Source organism: Rhinopithecus roxellana, chromosome 1 (genome assembly GCF_007565055.1).
Source record: "Rhinopithecus roxellana isolate Shanxi Qingling chromosome 1, ASM756505v1, whole genome shotgun sequence".
NCBI lineage: Eukaryota > Metazoa > Chordata > Mammalia > Primates > Cercopithecidae > Rhinopithecus > Rhinopithecus roxellana.
This window is the reverse complement of record NC_044549.1, coordinates 193,335,611-193,357,337: the sequence shown is the minus strand read 5'-3', so window position 1 is coordinate 193,357,337 and position 21,727 is coordinate 193,335,611. Positions and strand designations below refer to the sequence as shown.

At 39.6% G+C, this 21,727-nt stretch overlaps 1 protein-coding gene across 2 annotated transcripts in view; it reads right to left on the bottom strand.

Annotated features, from left to right (window-relative positions):
• Window positions 1-20,596, bottom strand: part of MYRIP (myosin VIIA and Rab interacting protein) — a 407,166-nt gene extending 386,570 nt beyond the window's left edge. For both annotated transcript variants that reach the window (XM_010360033.2, XM_030935142.1), the window contains exon 1: window positions 20,198-20,596. The gene's annotated coding sequence lies outside the window, so the exon portion shown is untranslated. The remainder of the gene's footprint in view (window positions 1-20,197) is intronic.
• Window positions 20,597-21,727: the final 1,131 nt, after the last annotated feature.

Below are 21,727 nucleotides of genomic sequence, written 5' to 3'. Positions count from 1 at the left end.
CAATTGATCAATAAAAAGCATATTTCACTTAACTCATTCTCAATGTCTTCTTCTGTCTCAGTGGTTTTTAAGGAATTCATCCATTCTTATTGACATGGAAGTAAAGAATAAATTCACCCACTGTCCCCTCTATGAATTGTCCGTACATATTAAATTCTGTGGAGACTAGTTGTCTCCTGTTCTTTTTATTCCTAGCATTCAATGACCAAAATGATATTTTCTCAAGTTTAGTGACTTTTTAGCATTCAATGACTAAAATGATATTTTCTCAAGTTTAGTGACTTTTCATTTTCAGTTTTCCTGATTGTGATGTCTTGTTTCCTTATCTTTCAAATATTTGGGCAGAAATAATGTGATTATATAGTACATTTATCTTGGAATGTGTAATATATTTAAATTATATTTATATAATGAACCATTAAACTTTAATAGCAATTAACATTTTGTGATAAAATTTTCACAGCTACCATTAAATAATTGCTATAATTAGATTATTTTGCGGTAAAGAAATATTACTTATTACAGCATAATTTATGTCATATGAAAATATTCTTAGACTTAAATTGGAAATGCCACAGCATAATTTTAGTAAAATAAACAAATGGCATGCTTCTTTTTTCACTAAACGCTTTATCTCAAGCATGTTTTCCATGTTAGTCTGATTACCTTTAAGCATCACTCCTAATAGCTGCATTATCTTTTATCAAGTGGATCTATTTACTAACCTGTTCCCTAGTGTTGCACATCGGGGTTGATTCCAAGTTGGTGCTATTTCATAGAGGACTATGATAAACATTTTTATGCATAAAGGGTATTCCATATTAAAGAATTTTTTATCTTAGGGTAGGTTCCCAGAAATTAGATGACTGGGTCTAAGGCTAAGAATGTTAAGGCTCCTTTTTGATGGGGTTGTTTTTATCTTGTAAGTTTAAGTTCTTTGTAGATTCTGGATATTAGCCCTTTGTCAGATGAATAGATTGCAAAATTTTTCTCCCATTCTGTAGGTTGCCTGTTCACTCTGATGGTAGTTTCTTTTGCTGTGCAGAAGCTCTTTAATTAGATCCCATTTGTCTATTTTGGCTTGTGTTGCTGTTGCTTTTGGTATTTTAGACATGAAGTCTTTGCCCATGCCTATATCCTGAATGGTACTGCCTAGGTTTTCTTCTGGGGTTTTTATGGTTTTAGGTCTAACATTTAAGTCTTTAATCCATCTTGAATTAATTTTTGTATAAGGTGTAAGGAAGGGATCCAGTTTCAGCTTTCTACGTATGGCTAGCAAGTTTTCCCAGCCCCATTTATTAAAAAGGGAATCCTTTCTCCATTTCTTGTTTTTGTCAGGTTTGTCAAAGATCAGATAGCTGTAGATGTGTGGTATTATTTCTGAGGGCTCTGTTCTGTTCCATTGGTCTATATCTCTGTTTTGGTACCAGTACCATGCCGTTTTGGTTACTGTAGCCTTGTAGTATACTTTGAAGTCAGGTAGTGTGATGCCTCCAGCTTTGTTCTTTTGGCTTAGGATTGTCTTGGCAATGAGGGCTCTTTTTTGGTTCCATATGCATTTTAAAGGAGTTTTTTCCAATTCTGTGAAGAAAGTCATTGGTAGCTTGATGGGGATGGCATTGAATCTATAAATTATGTTGGGCAGTATGGCCATTTTCACGATATTGATTCTTCCTATCCATGAGCATGGAATGTTCTTCCATTTGTTTGTGTCCTCTTTTATTTCACTGAGCAGTGGTTTGTAGTTCTCCTTGAAGAGGTCCTTCACATCCCTTGTAAGTTGGATTCCTAGGTATTTAATTCTTTTCAAAGCAATTGTGAATGGGAGCTTACTCATGATTTGGCTGTTTGTCTGTTATTGGTGTATAAGAATGCTTGTGATTTTTGCACATTGATTTTGTATCCTGAGACTTTGCTGAAGTTGCTTATCAGCTTAAGCAGATTTGGGGCTGAGATGATGGGGTTTTCTAAATATACAATCATGTCATCTGCAAGCAGGGACAATTTGATTTCCTCTTTTCCTAATTGAATACCCTTTATTTCTTTCTCCTGAAGACAGTGTGGCGATTCCTCAAGGATCTAGAACTAGAAATACCATTTGACGACCCAGCCATCCCATTACTGGGTATATACCCAAAGGATTATAAATCATTCCATTATAAAGACACACACACACACGTATGTTTATTGCAACACTATTCACAATAGCAAAGACTTGGAACCAGCCCAAATGTCCATCAATGATAGACTGGATTAAGAAAATGTGGCACATATACACCATGGAATACCATGCAGCCACAAAAAGGATGAGTTCATGTCCTTTGTAGGGACATGAATGAAGCTGGAAACCATAATTCTCAGCAAACTATCGCAAGGACGAAAAACCAAACACCATTTGTTCTCACTCATAGGTGGGAATTGAACAATGAGAACACTTGGACACAGGAAGGGGAGCATCACACACCAGGCCTGTCATGGGGTGGGGGGAGGGGAGAGGGATAGCATTAGGAGATATACCTAATGTAAATTACAAGTTAATGGGTGCAGTCCACCAACATGGCACATGTATACCTATGTAACAAACCTGTACGTTGTGCACATGTACCCTAGAACTTAAGTATATTAATGATTAAAAAAAGAATATTAAGGCTCCTAAAGATATATATTCAAGCATCTGCCTGAAATGCAATATATAAACAGTGAAGCCACACGAATGGGGAAAAATTGGCATAGAGGACAACATTCCTACTGCTCAATCATCTTACTTCTGGGTGTTCACTGGGGGCACTGCTTTACACTAAAATTATTTCTTTCCTTCCACATTGAACCCTAAACAATTGTATAAAGTCTTTAAAAAACAAAACTTGCTTTTGATGCTAATTAGGTTTTCATTTTTTCTTACTTAAGAAATGAGTGTTATGTGCTCCAAACTCCCCAAGCTAGAGATTGCTAGTGTTTTCTTAAAATTTGTCCTCTTTATCAAGTTTATCCAATGTAAATATTAAGTATTGAATGCATGTCATCTCAAGTCCCAAAAGCTTTTTTGAGACCTACTTCAGTTTAATGAATCTAAAAGGGTAGAAAATACAAGGTCTCAGCCTCTGTGCCTCTCTCTGGCAATTAAGTGAATTTCTCACATTTCTAATAGGAAGAAAGGAAGCAATGCAAGACATCCATTTCCACTGGAAAGATAATTATTTGAGAAATTCTTCAACAAATTTGGAGGAGAATAACTTGAAGAAAATTTGTGCCAGGTGGTTACAAACATATTCTGTGTTGTAATCCAAGATTCCTCCCTATTCAGAAAGGAAACACTAAAACCATTTCCAGAACATAAATAAAGCCATGTTCTCATGATGCAGAGAACGCACACAGGGCGAGAGGAAGAAGAGTGCAGAAGGAGCAGCAAGAGATACCTCACACATCTACTTATTTTCTACATTCCAACATTTCCCACATTCCCAATTTTATAGAAATAAGAGTCTCAACTTCCTTCTGACCAACAGAGTGCCAGGTGCAATGCAAGTAACTCTAACTTCTTCCTTTAACTTGGTTGTGAATATTTAATTTTAGTTTATCTTTTCTTTACATACATGAGAAATGCAAAAATTTATAAACCATCCCACAAGATGGTTCTACCAGCACTGCCCAGTATGGGAACCACCAGCCATAGGTGGCTATTGAGTGTGTAAAATATAGCTAATGCAACTAAACTGAATTTTAATTGAACTTTTAATTAATTAAAATTTCAAGTGATATTCAATTCAGCTATTAGAAATGTGTAAATATATGTAGAATGACATAGATATACTGATTTATTATTTCAACTGTATGTTTCATGAAATATAGATATAAATCATGTAATTCTTATAAAAACCTACCGAGATTGCATCAAGAAGAAATAGACAACCTAACAGACCAATTAAAAAAGTAACAAGATTGAATCAGTAGTAAAAAGTCTCCCAAAAAAGAAAGTCTCAGTATCAGATGGTTTCCACTAACTTCTTCCAAACTATTAAAGAATAGTTAACACCAACTATTCTCAAACTATTCATAGGAATTGAAGCAGAAGGAATTATTTCTAACTCATTTTGCCAGACCAGCATAGACCTGATAGCAAAACCAGATCAGAAAAATAACAATGAAAAATACAGGCCAATATCCCTGATAAATATAGACGTAAAAATCCTTAACAAACAAAAAACCCACAACATGTCAAAAAGATAATATACCATGATCAGGTGGGATTTATCTCAAGGATACAGTGATGGTTCAACATACGCAAATCAACAAATGCAATACATCACATTGACAGAATGAAGGGCAAAAACGATAATATATGATTATGTGAATAGATGCAAATAAAAAATTTAATAAAATCCAACATCCCTTCATGATAAAAACTCTCAATAAATTAGGTATAGAAGGAAAGTGCATCAACAAAATAAAGCCATATACGACTAGCCCACAGCTAACATCATATTGAATGGGAAAAACTCAAAAACTTTTTCTCCAAGAACTAGTGCAAGATGAGGATGTCCACTATCACCACTTTAATTCAGCATAGTACTGGAAGTACTAGTAAGAGCAAGTAGGCAAGAGAAAGAAAGAAAGGGCATCCAAATAGGAAAGAAAAAGTTAAATTGTCTCTGCAGATGACATAATCTTATATTGAGAAAAATCAAAATACTCTACCAAAAAGCTCTTAGAACTGATAAACAAATTCAATAAAGTTGCAGTATACAAAATCGACAAGCAATAATCAATAGCATTGGCTGGGCACAGTGGCTCAATGCCTGTGATCCCAGCACTTTAGAAGTACAAGGTGGAAGGATCACTTGAGGCCAGGAGTTTGAGATGATCCTGGGCCACATAGTTGGACCTTGTCTCCATAAAAAATTTTTAAAAATTAGCCAGATGTGGTGGCATATGCCTATAGTCACAATTACTTGGGAGGTTGAGGCAAGAAGACCACATAAGCCCAGGAGTTTGAGGCTGCAGTTAGCCATGATCATGCCACTGCACTCTATCCTGGGAAACAGAGTGAGATACTGTCTGTTAAAAAGAAAAAAATAACGATCAGTAGGATTAGTAGGATTAATATGCACAAACAACAAACTAGCTGAAAAAGAAATCAGAAGGCAATCCCATTTACAATGGCTACAAAAAAATAAAACAAAATACCTAGTTCCTAGAAATAAATGTAGCCAAGGAGGTGAAAAACCTCTACAAAGTAAACTACAAAACACTGATTAAAAAAAAAAAAATAGAAGAGAATACAAATGGAAAAATATCCCATGTTCAAGATACAAAATAATGAAAATAATTACAATGGCCATACTACCCAAAGCAACCTACAGATTCAATGAAATAATCCCTATCAAAATACTAATGGCATTCTTCACAAAAATAGAAAACAAAATTCAAAACTATGTATGGAACCACAAAAGACCCCAAAAAGCCAAAGCAATCCAGAGCAAAGAGAACAAAGCTGGAGATATCACACTACCAGACTTAAAAATATACTGCAAAGCTGTAATAATCAAAACAGCATAATAATACTGCCATAAAAACAAACACATAGACAAGTGGAATAGAAGAAGGAACCCAGACATTAATCCACGTATCTACAACCGATTTTTGACAAAGGCACCAAAAGCATTCACCGAGGAAAGGATAATCTCTTAAATTATGGTGCTGAGAAAGCGATGTCTATATGCAGAGGAATGAAACTATACCTCCAGTTCTCGCCTTAAACAAAAATCAATTCAAAATGGATTAAAGATCTAAATGCAAGACACAAAACTATAAAACTACTAGAGAAAAACATAGGGGAAATACTTTAGGACATTTATCTGGAAAAAGATTTTATGGATAAGACTTCAAAAGCATAGGAAACAAAGCAAAAATAAGCAAAGGGATTATATCAAACTAAAAAGCTTCCAAAGCAAAAGAAAGAATAAATAAATAGAGTAAAAAGACAACATACAGAATGGGAAAAAATATACTTGCAAACTATTCATCTTATAGGAAATTAATATCCAGAATATAAAATGAAGTCAAACGTCTCAACAGAAAAAAAAAAAAACTCGTTAAAAAGAAGGCAAATGCTCTAAGTAGACATTTCTCAAAAGAATATATGTAAATGTCCCACAAATATATTTATAATACTCAACATCACTAATCATCAGGAAAATACAAATCAAAACCACAGTGAGGCTTCATCTTACCCCAGTTAGGATGGCTATCATCAAAAAGACAAAAAAAACAAAAACAAAAACAAATGCTGGCAAGGATGTGGAGGAAAGAAAACACTTACACACTGTTGATGGGAGTATAAAATAGGACAGTCACTATGGAGAACAGTATGGAGATTCCTCAAAAAGCTATAAGTAGAACTACCATATCATCCAGCAGTCCCACTACTGGGCTACTGGGCATTTACTCAAAGGAAAATAAATCAGTGTATTGAAAAGACATCTGGCCAGGCACAGTGGCTCATGCCTGTAATTCCAGCACTTTGGGAAGCTGAGGTGGGCAGATCACTTTCAGTCAGAAGACCAGCCTGGACAACATGACAAAACCCCATCCCTACTAAAAATACAAAAATTTGCCAGGCATGGTGGCAGGCACCTCTAATCCCAGCTACTGGGGAGGCTGAGGCAGGAGAATCTCTTGAACCCAGGAGGCGGAGGTTGCAGTGAGCCAAGATCATGCCACTGCACTCCAGCCTGGGTGACAGAGTCAGACTCTGCCTCACGAAAGAAAAGAAAAGAAAAGAAAAGAAAAGAAAAGAAAAGAAAGGAAAAGAAAAGCTATCTGCACTCCCATGTTTATTGCAGCACTACTCACAACAGCCAAGTGTCCAACATCAGGTTAATGGATAAAGAAAATGTGGTGTATATATACACCATGAAATACTATTCAGCCATAAAAAAGAATCAAATCCTGTCATTTGTGGAAACATGAATGGAACTGGAGGACATTTCGTTAGGTGAAATAAGTCAGGAAAGAAAGTTAAACACTGCATGTTCTCACTCTTTTGTGGAAGCTAAAACAAGAACGACCTCATACAAATGAAAGTAGAAAGAGTCTGGGAAGGGTAGAGAAAGGGAGATATTTGTTAAAGGATACAAAATTACAGCTAGATAGGAGTAACAAATTCTAGTGTTCTACAGCATTACAGGATGACTATAGCTAATAATAATATGCTACAGAGCAGAGGTGTGCAATCTGTCGGCTTCCTTGGGCCATATTGGAAGAAGAATTGTCTTGGGCCACACATAAAATACAATAACACTAATGAGAGCTGATAAGCACCAAAGAAATCGCAAAAAAAAAACTCATAATGTTTTAAGAAAGTTTACAAATTTGTGTTGGGCCACATTCAAAGCCATTCTGGGCCGCATGCAGCCCGCGGGCCACAGACAAGCTTGTTATAGAGTTTCAAATAGCTAGAAGTATGACATTGAATGTACCTAACAAAAAGAAATGATAAATGTTTGAAATGATGGACATGCTAATTACCCTGATCTGATCACTGTACACCGTATATATTGAAACATCACTACATACCATAAATATGTATAATTATGATATGTCAACTTAAAAATATAGTACAGTATAGCTCTATTAAACACAGACTTAAAAACAAGAGGTATTACTAGAGACTAAGAGGGTTTCTCATAATGGTATATACTTAAACAAAAATGCACCTTCAAAATATGCAAAACAAAATGAAAGCACAAGATTAAATTAATAAATTGGCCTTCATATACTTCTCCTTCAATAACTGATTAACCAAACTGCAAAAACATCAGTAAAAAATGGAATATTTGAATAACATAATTAACTAACTTAAGCTAATAAACAGATATGAATCTCTGCAACCAATAACTTTCTTTTCAAGAAGTTATGGAACATTTATGAACAATGACTATGTACCAGGCCACAAAACAAGCATCAACAAATTTCAAATAACTAGAATCATGTGGACCACATTCTCTAGTCACCATGAATTAAAATAGAAAAAAAAATATTAAAAAGTTCTAGGAAAAAACATATAAATAAGTCATAACTCAAAGAAGAAATTATAATGAAAATTTTAAAAACTTACATGTGAACAATAACAAAATTATATATCAAAACTTGTGAAATAAAAACATTGCTGAAGCAATACTTAGAGAAAAATGTATAGTCCTGAATGCATATATAGGAAAGAAGTGAAGCTGTAAATTAATGAATTAATCATATAAATTTAGGAGATTAGGGGGAAAAAAACTCAAGATGTAGTAGGAAAGAAATAATAAAGATGAGAACAGAGATTAATAAATAGAAACAATGATAGGATAGAGAAGACAAAGCCAAAAGTTGGCCCTTTGGAAAGTCTGAAAAGAACAAGTAAAAACCCTGGAGAGACTGGCCAAAAGGCAAAGAAGACACTAAGTCAGGGCGGGGTGGTCCAGGGGTCGGGGGTGGGCAGTGGTGGACAGCAGGAAGTGTTCGCTGCCTCTGCAGGCTTCCTTATCCCACTACATACAAGAGACTTGGGTGTTGCACTCCACTAGAAAATCTCACCTTCAAGTGCTCCTGACTAAACATTCAGAGCACATCCCTCTGCCTCCTTCCATGCACCTCCCATGATCCCACTTTTTCTGGCCATGTTTCCAACTTTTGGGGAAGCAATTTTAACCATCTTTCAGATTTGCGAAAAATGTTTGGTCTTCTGTTTTTCATTCTCTTTGTTGCTTTCGGTTCATTTATAACAGAGAAAGGGAAAATGTCAGCATTGCATCCCTATCCACCATCAGCAGCAGCCTAAGGGAAAAGGAGCCCAAGCAGAAAATGGGTGGTGGCAGGGGCAGTGGAAAGAACATGCATCAGGTACCTGGAACGTGCAAAAGGAAGGATTCAGACCTGGGAGCATGAAGGAGCCTTTAGGGGATCTCAGCAACATTCCAGAACCAGACTGCAAGATCTGCAGTTCTAGGAGAGGCACCTGACCTTCACTGGACCACAGAGCTGAAAAATTGATTGGTGGGTTTCTAAAAGACTTTGAACAAGGATTAAAACAATTAAAACAGCATTTCTGATTTTTCTTATAATTAGCTGTAAAAGAAAGATACTCATCTCAAACATCATACTATTTACGTATCATTCTAGTAAATCAAAATCCCTAATGATTAATAAATTGTTTCTCAGAAGAAACAAAACAACAAAACCATATTCATATAACACAAACACAAAAGCAGCACCTGCCATATTTTCTGAGGCTGGAGCTACATGGATAAAATGAAATGATGTTGGAGACAGAGGTTTTCAAGAGGGAGTCAGAAAGAGGTTTTAGGAACTGGAAGTACTGCTTACACAGATTTGGATCTCTTCAGAAAAAAAAAAAAAAAAAAAAAAAAGCCATCATGTAAAGAGGCTTGGGTATTTTTCTTTTCCCCAAAGATTTCACCAGAATCCTGTTATCTGGGCTTGCCAGCCTAGAAAATGACTCAATACACTTTTGAGATAGTTACATTTCATACCAAAAAGAGAGAATCATATCGCAGGACAGTTACCTGAGCCATCAGGATTCAGTGTCAGAAGATTATTTGAGGCTTTTGGCAAATAGTCACATTAGATCCCGAGGTCATGGGCACCTGTTTTCCAGGCACTCACCCTTCCTGGGGCACACATGTCTTGCATTCTCTTCCCCAGTGTCAGCTCAGTAAGATTAAACTGTCGGCCCACAGCATGGATTTGTGTATCCCAGCCACAGATCACACATCTGTCTCATCAGTGGTATCACATTGTAAACCACAGGCACAAAATGGAATTCCACACAGTGCTTTTTCTTGCCCCAGATGATGATATATAAATATACACAGAAAATTTAACTCAATTATCTAGGGAAGGTAATGATTGAATAAAAAACGAAAAACAATTTTCTGGATGCCTTTAGGCACACAGTTTCATAAAGTTCCTTTTGCTTTCCCTGCAGAAATGCAGAATTCATCCTTAGGGTAAGTTGGAAGTGGGTGAGGTTTCTTTTAGTAAATCATCCAGCCCATCCCCCAACCAAGTCCACCTATCAGCCATTTCCTCACTAACCTCTGGTAGTGTCACGCTGTTCTGGTCTTCCTGTCACTAGCAATTGATCACATAAATTCATTCACATTAGGGTGTTACTGTAACATTGTTACTTTGGAGTTACCCCAACAAAAGTCTTCTAAATTTTAACAGAAGAGAAGACAAAAAGGAATAATCGTCCAATGGTAGAATCTACCCCCCAGGATGGGGGAGACAGGGGCAGAGCTGGACAGAGGTGCTTTCCTGGTTCTCCCCAACAGGTGCTTACTTCCTCTTGTAGTCTGTCCTCATTAAAGGCACTACTAAATAACTGACCATTTAAACTCTTACCAGTTCTCCCCAGTTAGGTAATTTTTTTTTTTTTTTTTTTTTTTTTTTTTTTTTTTTTTTTTTGAGATGGAGTTTCACTCTTGTTACCCAGGCTGGAGTGCAATGGCTCAGTCTTGGCTCACTGCAACCTCAGCTTCCTGGGTTCAAGCAATTCTCCTGCCTCAGCCTCCTAAGTAGCTGGGATTACAGGCATGCACCACCATGCTCAGTTAATTTTTTGTATTTAGTAGAAACGAGGTTTCACCACGTTGGTCAGGCTGGTCTCGAACTCCTGACCTCAGGTGATCCACCCGCCTCGGCCTCCCAAAGTGCTGGGATTACAGGCATGAGCCACTGTGCCCGGCCAGTAAATATTTATATAAGGTTTATGATATATTTATGTATAATCATTTATATGATGCAATATTCAAAATGAAAAGGTCAAAAACCTCTGAGCTTTCTATTTGAACTTTAGGATATTTATATATACACAAAAACATATACCTATATGTTTTCTCCTTTAACATCTTTGTTCTTCCTTCTGTAGTATTATGTCTTTAATGTGACAGATACTATCCATCTACATTGCTATAGCAATTTAAATTAGTATTGTCACTTTGGGGAGTAATTTGGCATCAAATGGTCAAATTCAAAGTTTACATAAAATAAGACCCTGCAATTTCACTTCTAGGCATATATCTTCAAGAGTTTCTTGTACATGTGCATAAATAAATTTCAAGGATGTTTACTGAATGCATCTATGTAATACCCCCCAAAAATTAAAGAAACAATCAAAAGTCTATCATAGAAAAACACATTTAAAAAATATGTTATTTCATATCATGGAAAGGTATTTAGTAGTTAAAAAAATGAACATGATCTGGGTAAAACGACTTAACTATTCTTTCAAAAACACCAAGTAATAAATGCAAGTTACAGAATGCACAGGAAATAAAAAGCAACCTCCATGGATAACTCTATAGTGAAGTTGGCCATGAAGAGCCAATAAATATGCAGATACATTCTGCCTCACCAGTAGAGAAAGGTGAAATAAAAAGCAAGGTTCTGGGGTTCTTCTTTTTGCCCAAGAAACTAGTATTGTTATTTAATAATCATACTTATCAAGGGCAAGGCATGGGAATTTGGCATACTCGTATACTACTAATGGCAAGATAAATTTATAAACTTTTCTGGAGGGTTATTTGAAAATATATATCAAAAGCTTAAAGTAAACTAACTTTGACAAAGTACTTCATCTCAAGAAAACAAAGAATGTCTACAAAGTTGAAGTTAATAAAAGTCTAAAGTGCCTAGTGTCTTAAAAGAATGGTTTCATTGAACAAATTATGGTATATAGATTAAACAGATTATTTGAAGGATGAAAGTAATGACAGAAGAATAAATACTAGCATTAAAGTTGCTGACATGTTGTTAAGCTTTTTAAAGTATCACTTTATTTAAAAAAAAAAATTCATATGGTCCATATTATTCAAGGATACTTGTTACCAGAGAAAAGTCAGTTAAAGTGAATCCACTTAAAATATCACAGTAAATAAAGGGAAATAAAGTTTTGATTAGTATTACCTTTTAAGGGAGAAAAAACAAGAAGATACATTTTATTTAATGTTTTAGCAAATTTTGATATACAACTTTACACTAGTTCTTAGAACCACACTATCCAGCACATGTGGCTACTGAACACTTGAAATGTGACTAGTCCAGTTGAAATGTGTTGTGGGTATAAAATACATTCTAGATTCCAAAGACTTAGTATAGAAAAAAAGAATGTCACACACTTCATTGATAATTTTATATTGATTATATCTTGAAATGTATACAAAAGTATATTTGATATACTGAATTAAATTAAATATATTATTAAAATTAGTTCCACCATTTTTAAAAACATTTTTAATGTGCCCATGAGAAGAGTTTAAACTACATGTACTCCCAGCATTATATTTCTGGTGGAAAATGTTACCTTAGAATAAATCATGTTTTCATATTTGGGGCATAAATTTCCCAGCAAACTTAAAGAGTACAAAACATCCTTCAATGAGCATTTGACATTTTTGACAAGCTCAGAAAGAGTATCACTTTTTAGCAAAATTATTTGAGTATCGGCATCAAAAAGACCTCTCCCTATTTTGTCATTCAACTCATTCTCTTCTGGAGCATGCAGATACTGTCTCTTTCTTCAATCCTTACCAGGTTTAAGGCTGTCAGCAATCAATGTGTTCAACAATGAGCAAATGTTTTCTGCAGATTGTCAACCTAGTTTCATCAATTTCACGAAGTTCTCCATCTTTTGCAAGATTTGCAATTCTACTCTACAATGAATTTGCACTATCATGTCCAATAAAATCCTATATAACTGGCCCATAAAGAAAATGATGCTTAGTAGACAGGAACTCATTAGTACTATGTTAAGACATCAGAATGGGGACCTACATATAAGTGGACAGTCCATTAATGAATGTTTTCATGTGATGACGTGAAGGCTGTTATCATTATGAAGGCTTAATAACTAGTGAGATTCAGAAAATGAATATTTTATAAGGTTTGCATCTATGTATACAATATCAAATGACCTCTGGAAAAAAATATATAAAAATTTCAAAAGCAACTAAGTGGTGGGAATATAGGTGATTTTTACTTTTTTCTTTCTGTTTGCCTATATTTCTATAAGTACGTTTTATATTAACACATTTAGTTTAATTTAATTTCAAACGCCAGGTCAAATCCCACATTCCCCATTAGCCACTCCATTTGGGCAGGCGTCCCCCTAGTGAATCCTCCTCCTCAGGGCTCCAAATCAATGTTCTTTGATAATTTATTACTAACTACATTGTATAGCTATGATAATAACTAATACTTATGTGCCAGGCACTGTTCAGAGTGCTTCATATTTATTTGCCTTGGTAAACTCTTCAGTTAGTCTGATCTTTCTTCAAGACGCTGATCCTCAAGTAAGAGAAGAAAGAAAAATACCTACGAGGGGAGTTTATCCTCAGGATAGGGTGTCAGTATGATTTGAAAAGGCAAATTCAACATTAAAATATAATTTTACGCTTGAAAATATAATGTTTTCATAATATAAACTTTGGAAGGAAAACAAAATGAATTGACATTATAGCTAATAATTCAACTTTGTTAAAGATGATATAAAAAAGGAATATGATAAACATTTAACATAAGCATAATTGAAAAAACCAAACACTATTAGAATACCAAAAGTATACAATTCCTTAACACGTTAAAGCGTATCTACCACAAGCCTAAAGTAACCATCATACTCTTGGTGAATATTTAAAAGCATTATCAAAGTCATACCAGACTAGGAGGTCCATTATCACCACTATTACTCTACATTATGCCAGAGGCCCTAGGCAGTGTAATATGCAAAGGAAAAAATATATAAAGTTTTAAAACAGAAAAAACAAAACCACCATTACTTGTAGTACCTATGGCTTTCTACAGAACATCCAGAGAATCTACAAGCCAACAAAAACGCCAAATAGAAAATTAGAATACATAAAACCAGCCCCCTTACTATATACTGGCAATAACCAATTTTAAAAATGTAGCTAGAGGAGAGATGATCCCATTCACAAGAGCAATAAAACTTCTAAGGACTAATGAAGGGATACTAAGATGTGATGTATATATATGATGAAATATACCAATAAAAAGGAATGGAGCAATGATACATTCAGCAACACAGATAACCTTGAAAACATTACACTAAGTGACAGAAGCCAGACACAAAATGCCACACACTATATTACCATATGATTCCATTTATATGAAATATCCAGAATTGGCAAATGTATAGACTTAGACAGTAGATTGGTAAGGTTACCTAGGGCTGGGTGTGTGGCAGGATGTTTGGAGGGATGAGAACCGAGAAATGACTGCTAATGGGTACAGGGTTTATTTTGCAGGGTTCAAAAATATTCTAAAATTAGATTGTGTTGATGGCTGCACACCCTGCAAATTTACTAAAAACACTGATTGTAAACTTTCAATGAGTGAATTGTATAGTATGTGACTTATACCTCAATAGAGCTGTTAATTGAAAAATGATAATGAAAACCTATAAGGTGCCTAATATAAGTTTCAGACCTTTATGGAGAATATTATCAAGTCTTGCAGAATGACCTAAAAGATAGTGTATAGTGATAGGCCATGTCCATGAAAGGAACATATCAATAGTGAAAAGATAAAAAGTCTCCTCTAATTAACCTTTAGATTCAATGTAAATTATAACAGGAATTTTCATAGGAAGGGATAGATCCTAAAATTCATGCTGAAGCCTAAAGCATCAAGAACAGCCAAGACAGTTTTAGGGGAAAAGGGTAAGAAGAGAAGATTTATTATAAAGCTTTAATAATTAAATGAAATGGTATTAGCTCAGGAATCACAAAAAGATGAGTAGAACAGAGAGTCAAGAGACAGATCCAAGGATATAACAGAAATTAGCCTATGTCAGAGATGGCAACAAAATAAGTGAGAAAATAGGAAACTATTCATGAAATGATAATGGGGTAAATGGTTTTCAATATGGAAAACAATTACACCCCTGCCTCAACAACACAGATATATAAATTTCAGAGGAGTTCAAAGACCCAACTATGAAAAACAAAATTTTGCCAGTAAAAAAAAACCAATGGCAAGACACAAAAAAGAAAACTGTAAAACTATATTAAAACTATATATTAAAAAGATAATCTTTAAGGGAAATGCAAAGTAAAAGAGCAGTGAAATACATTCCATGCTTTTCAGATTAGCCCAAATCAAAACATCTGATTAATACCAGTCACAGCCAAAGATTTGGGAATACAAGGAACTCCAACACAATGCAGTAGGAGGGCAACCTGCCAAACCTAGGAGAGCTAAAATAACAGATGAATATTGATTTAAGCATACATATCCTACTACCCAGTTATTCGCCTTCTGAGGATATATGCCCAAGACACACTCTTGTACATTTCTACAAGATCTTGTCAAGGATATTCCTTGAAATATATTTAATAATAGCAAGAGATAGAAAAATCTTTTATCAATCAATATATAAACTGTGGCATATCAAAGGAATGCTAAGCTAAAATGAATCAACTAGATTTACAATGATCAATATATGTTATCAACACATGTAAAAAAGTGTTAGGTGAAAAAAAATCACAAAAAATAGATAAGACGGGTGTCCATAACATGGCGTTTTAAACACATAATAAAACTACACACTCTAGTAGGCACACTGAGTCCCAACATTGCAGGTTGAATGGAATTGACCCCAAGTTCTCATCTTTCACTGTCCTTCTTGCTTATGACAGAATTTTCTATTTACAGCAATTCCATACTTACACTTAAGTGGCTACATGTAAAGTGCTAGAGAAGGTGCCAGGGAGGACAAAAGAGTTATATATAAGACTCCCAGCCGGGCGCGGTGGCTCAAGCCTGTAATCCCAGCACTTTGGGAGGCCGAGACGGGCGGATCACGAGGTCAGGAGATCAAGACCATCTTGGCTAACATGGTGAAACCCCGTCTCTACTAAAAAAATACAAAAAACTAGCCGGGCGAGGTGGCGGTCGCCTGTAGTCCCAGCTACTCGGGAGGCTGAGGCAGGAGAATGGTGTAAACCCGGGAGGCGGAGCTTGCAGTGAGCTGAGATCCAGCCACTGCACTCCAGCCTGGGTGACAGAGCGAGACTCCGTCTCAAAAAAAAAAAAAAAAAAAAAAAAAGACTCCCCTCCACCTCCTGGCCGCTGTAGAAGAGTACAACTCAGCTAGGGATGTTGTCTCAGGGACTCGGCTCTTAACCTTCACTCTGGCTTTCATAGTGTGTAAACGTAGAGTGTGTAACTTTCTTTTTTTTTTTTTTTTTTTTTTTTTTTTTTTGAGAAGGAGTCTCGCTCTGTCACCCAGGTTGGAGTGCAGTGGCCGGATCTCAGCTCACTGTAAACTCCACCTCCCGGGTTTACGCCATTCTCCTGCCTTAGCCTTCCGAGTAGCTGGGACTACAGGCGCCCGCCACCTCGCCGGGCTAGTTTTTTGTATTTTTTTTAGTAGAGACGGGGTTTCACCATGTTAGCCAGGATGGTCTCGATCTCCTGACCTCGTGATCCGCCCGCCTCGGCCTCCCAAAGTGCTGGGATTACAGGCTTGAGCCACCGCGCCCGGCCGAGTCAAGGAGCAGTTCCTTTATCTATAAAATGGGAAAGCCATCCTCCTCCTATTGTGAAGAGTAAATAAATATAATTATAGTGTCCAGCACATGACAAACACTCAACACTCTTGGTGATTATGGGCATGGAAGCCACCAAATGAATACAATCTTCTAAACAGCATCTCAGTCATGCTGACAATAAAAACAAAAGGTGATGGATGGGAGAAGGGCACCAGCTGGGTCCATTTAGCCTTCTCCATATCTGGATACAACATCCCCACATCTCCTGGGTAACTTGGGCGTGCTCTGTGGGATGTTGGGACATGTCTTCCAGCAACAGTAGTGTGGATGTTGGGACATGTCTTCTAGCAACAATACAGCCAGGCCTATATATTCTTCCAGGTTCAGCATGGACAGGGCTCTGTGAAAGGAGATACCAGCCTTTGGAATGAGAACTCCTTCCCTCAAACCTCTGAAAAGATTCTGGGGTAGGATGAGGTGACCTAAGCTTGCTTCTCAGTTAACCCTCTTTCAAATCACAAGGACATACCACCTTAACTCCATCTTACTGAGGAAAAGGCAACAGTGTCTCACCTCCAGCTCCCTCCAGCAAGCACCTGCCCCATCCCACGGGCCATCTTCATAAAGAGCTGGGATAGAGTTCTACCCATGGATTTAGTAGTAGGGACCACACAAGGGATCTACTTGCTAGATATGGAAAATAGTAGTTGGAAATCATGTTCGGAGATACTGAGTTGTTGGATTTTATTCCTGGGATTCCTTTCTGAGAGCTTGGGAAAAGATGGTAGGTATTTCAGTTCTCCAGCCAACCTGGCGCCACCATGTGGCAACGACATCAACAGTTCATAAATCAGTCAGCTTTCAAATTCTGATTCTCTGTCAACTTTTTATCTTCGAGGAATTCAAAATATTTCATTTTTATGTATCAAATGAGAATCTATTCAGTTTTTCTTCATTCATATTTTAATATCACATAATTTCATATTTGCATTACTTTAATTCACTCTGCGAAAAAGCTCTCATGGGAACAAGCCAGCCTCCATTGACCAATGTCAGCACTGTTACATCTGGGATCAGGTTTGTTACACCACCAAATAACTAATGATCAGGGTGTGGTGGGACAACCAAGTCACTCTTCACTCAGATTGTAAGGCTAAATTCTTCCTTCTATTTTTCTGTACTGGTTTAGGTATAACTACTCTTGGTTTGCATTTATTAAAAAGGAGGTAGAAAATCATCAAGAAGTGTCATTTTAGCTTGGGAACTAAAATGATAAAATAAATAACAATAGTAATAAAAATAAAACTAACCTGATAAAACTAAGCAGGATGATGGCTACCCTTGGAGGATGGTGCCTGTAGGTAGGGGTAATGGGAAGATTGGAAATATTCTGGTCTTAATCAGGGCACTGGTTACACAGGTGTGCTCAGTTGTGAAAATCCATTGAATGTATCCTTCAGAACTGCACTATTTTCTGGAATTATACTTCAGTAGACTGTTAAATTCACCAAGGTCTGATCAGTCATCTCCCTTTAACTTGGCTTTCAGACAAGAGTCTGTGCATACACAAAAATAACTCAAAGGCAAAATCAGGGGGAAGCCTTGTTTTCTACTGGATATTTTTCAGCCATCGGGAATCCCTCTGGGCAGGGAGAAAGGAGACAGGACATAATCTATGCTACTGCTAGTTTAAATGACTGAGCTGAGTATGGCTAACACTTCACTTTCTCAAAAGTGAACAAATTCTGCAGCCAGAAAACTCTCCCTTCTTCCACCATACACACCGATGAAACCCAGACCACACAGAACACTGCACCACCAAGAGATACACACCATCTCTAGAGTCACACTTTGACTCCTCAGAGACAACACACACACAGAGCCTCCCCCCACTTTCCAGAAACAGTCCCACAGACACAGCTTCTGGCCCACAGAGACAGCTCGCAGATGGAGGTAGGGGTGGGTAATTAGGAGAGATGCAGCTGCCCATGGCCAGGCAAAGGAACATGAGCAGGAAGATGGAAAGCAGTATGTTCAAAGTCTTGGTAAACTAAATTTCTCTAAAAAGAAGATTTTTAAATCTGCAAACAGGGTCCCAGATATTGCTGTAAAAATTTTTTAAATTACCTCCATTTCCACCTATAGCCCCGGATGCCTTGAACCATCTTCCTTCGACTTTTTAATAAACCCCCAGTGCACTGCCACATTTATCATATCCTCTGAACGCCAAGTTCCTTGGCAAGATTGAAAGGCGGCGGGGACTATTCCATTTTATAAATGAAAAAGTTCAGGTTCAAAGATGCTGGTCAGTCATCACAAAACTAAGTAGTGATCTCATGGCTGAGTTTCAGAGTTGTGGTGGGGGAGGCTGAGTTGCAAGAGAGGCTAGGTGACCCTCTCCCCAGCCCAGAGCTCTGAGAAGCGCCCACAACACCACAGGCGGCCCCACTGGAGCCACCTCAAAGGATCTGGAGTAAAAGAATCACATCCGACGTCATTTACATACACCAAGACTGGCCAGCCCCCAGTCTCAGTCTTCCTCCCCTAAGAAAGTATCAGGAAAATCAACAAATCGAGATCATGGTCGGGGAGATGGAGAGCTTGGAAATGAAGCCAGACTGAAGGCATTTTCTAGGAGCAGATAGGAGCCAACGTTAGCGAACCAAGCTCACAGCGTACTCGCTTCTCTTAGGAAGTCCCTAGGCCCAAACCGGTGTGTGCATTTAAGAGTTTTGGGATCCGTACTTATCCTTGGGGACAGTGCTTATTTGGAAAAAGAAAAGAGGAGCAGGACGGATTTAAGAACAAATTCCCCTACCCTGCCAAGACGTCAGTAAATTAAGGAACAAGAAGGGGAGCAAGTGCTCCAAAAAAGCCTCAGGTCTTGGGGTTCCCACCACTGAATCTTTCCGCTCCACGCCTCCATCAGGAAGATTCCCCGCCGTTACCTCCAAATCTATGTAGAGCCCCCTGGGATTGGCTCCCTACCTTTTCAAGTCTGGCGGCTGTGGCGGAAAGGGAGTATGAGGAGGAATACGGGATGAAGCTGAAGTGATTGCCCCGCCAACAGCGCTCCCCTCCCCAGGCAGCCCGCAGGCGAGGGCCAGACGCAGTCCACCTGTGTTCTAACTCTGAGCATCAGCTGTGACCTTGAACCAGTCCCTGATTAGCCCCGTTTTACAGAAATTAAGAGTCTGAAAGAGTCAGGTCCACCGAGCTGGGCTGCTGCGGGGCGCTTACCGGATGGTTTGAGGCGTCCCGCCTGTGCGCCCGCAGCGCAGTAGGTACGCGGTGAACCGCAGCCCAAGCGCTACGTGGCCAGCCGGGATCGGAAAACGCGAGGGAAACGCAGAGGCGAGCTCCCGCCCCAGCAGCGAGAGAAAGAGGAGACTGACTCCGCGATGATCCCTGAGCAAGTTCAAGTACCCCCGCCCTTCGCCCCTCCGCAGAGGCTGACTGGCCGCGCCTAGGGTTCCTGGCTCCGGACGCGCACGGGTTGCGGGGGAGCATGAGAGACACCTCCACACCTTCACACACCCACCCCCGAAGTTGCGGCAATGTTGAGGGGAGAGTGGCGCAAAGCTGCCACAGGGGAGAAGAGGGAGGCGGACGGTACTCACACGGGTTGGCCAGCCTGAAGCAGGTCTGTGACCGGGGTCATCGATGGCGGCCGGGCTCAGGCCACCGAGCCTCAGTGCGCCCAAGGCACCTGCCGCAGCGCGGCGCGTGGATTAGAGGCTGCCGGCGGCGAGGAAGGGGCGCGGGTCGGTCTCGCGCTAAAGCTGGGCTGCAGCACCGCGGGGGCTCGGCTGCCAGAACTGCAGCCGCAGCGGGAGCCCGGGAACCGACAGGAGGCGGGAGCGCGGCGGCGGCGTCGGCAGCAGCGGCTGCGAGGGAGGCGCCCGCGCCGCAGGCAGCTAGGGCCAGCCTGGCCGCAGCCGCGGCCGACACCTGCTGGCCAGGCCAACAGCCAATCAGAGGCGCCCGGAGCGGGGGAGCGTGCGGAGGCGGGGCGGGGGCGCGTGCAGGGCACCCGGCGGGAGGGGCGGCCCGCGATCGCGCCTGCGCCGGGGCCAGGGGTGCCCGCCGGGCCGGTTCCTCCAGAGCACCTCGGGCGCGCAGGCGGCACGCGCCGGGATGGGCGGGGCGCACCGGGAGGAGGCGGGGCAGGGCTGCGCGCGCCCGGGGCGGGGACCCGCGCCCCTCCCGGGGCTCTTCCCTGCGGCGCAGTGCAGTATTGGGGCCGCGGTTCGGGAGCCCCCAGGTGCAACTCCAGGTCCTTCCCCGATTCTAAGTCAGGCTTTTCCTTTCCCCTGCCTCTGAGTCCTGGACCCTCAGTGACCGTAGAGTTATGGGTCACCAGAATCCGGGGCCTGCCTGATTCTAAGACGTGGTGTGGCGCTCCTCCAAAGACAGCTCTTCCCCACTTCACAGTCCCTGGGTAATTAAAGTCGCCGTCGTGACCCCTATGTAGATTGTTTTAATTCTGCCATAAATTTACTACGCTAGCGACGCTCATTCATTCAACACACATCAAAGGGATTCGCACTCAGGGAGCTGTCCAGGCTAAGACGCGCCCAAGTCTCCCAGACCCCCCACAGCTGCTGAACCGCCGGGTTAGCGAGCCCGCTCTGTCAGAAAGACGCCCAAAGACTGCTGCAAGTGAGGAACGCTTTCGGGCTCGTGCCAGGAGTTCCCGGTCCTGGAAGAAGAGCTGAGAGTTGAAAGGTTCCACTCCAGGCCAGGACTTCATTGCGCGTTTGCATCCATCAAGCCAGGAATCTTCCTTAGACCGACTGCCTCAGCCCCAACAACTCGGCTGTGAAAACACATTGTCAATTTTAGCTGCAGGGTGGAAGTCGCTCCATGAAAATAAAGCATTTGAAGCTTTTGTGGAGTTACACTGGCGATTTCTAAATCCCTGGAAATCCTCTCAAGCCGGTGGGTTGAGGCTGTTCTCTCCGTGTAAATTTGGGCAATAGAAATAAATGGCTTGTTTGCTGATCAGTCCACAGCGGGGGGGGGGAGGGGAAAAAAAAACCTTTCAGAAAGGAACTCGGAAGGTAAAGGGGTTAATTTCTTTAAAGATTCTATTCCCTCCCTTAAAGGGATTTTAATGTCTACAAACTGGTAAAGTGGAAGGAAGTTCT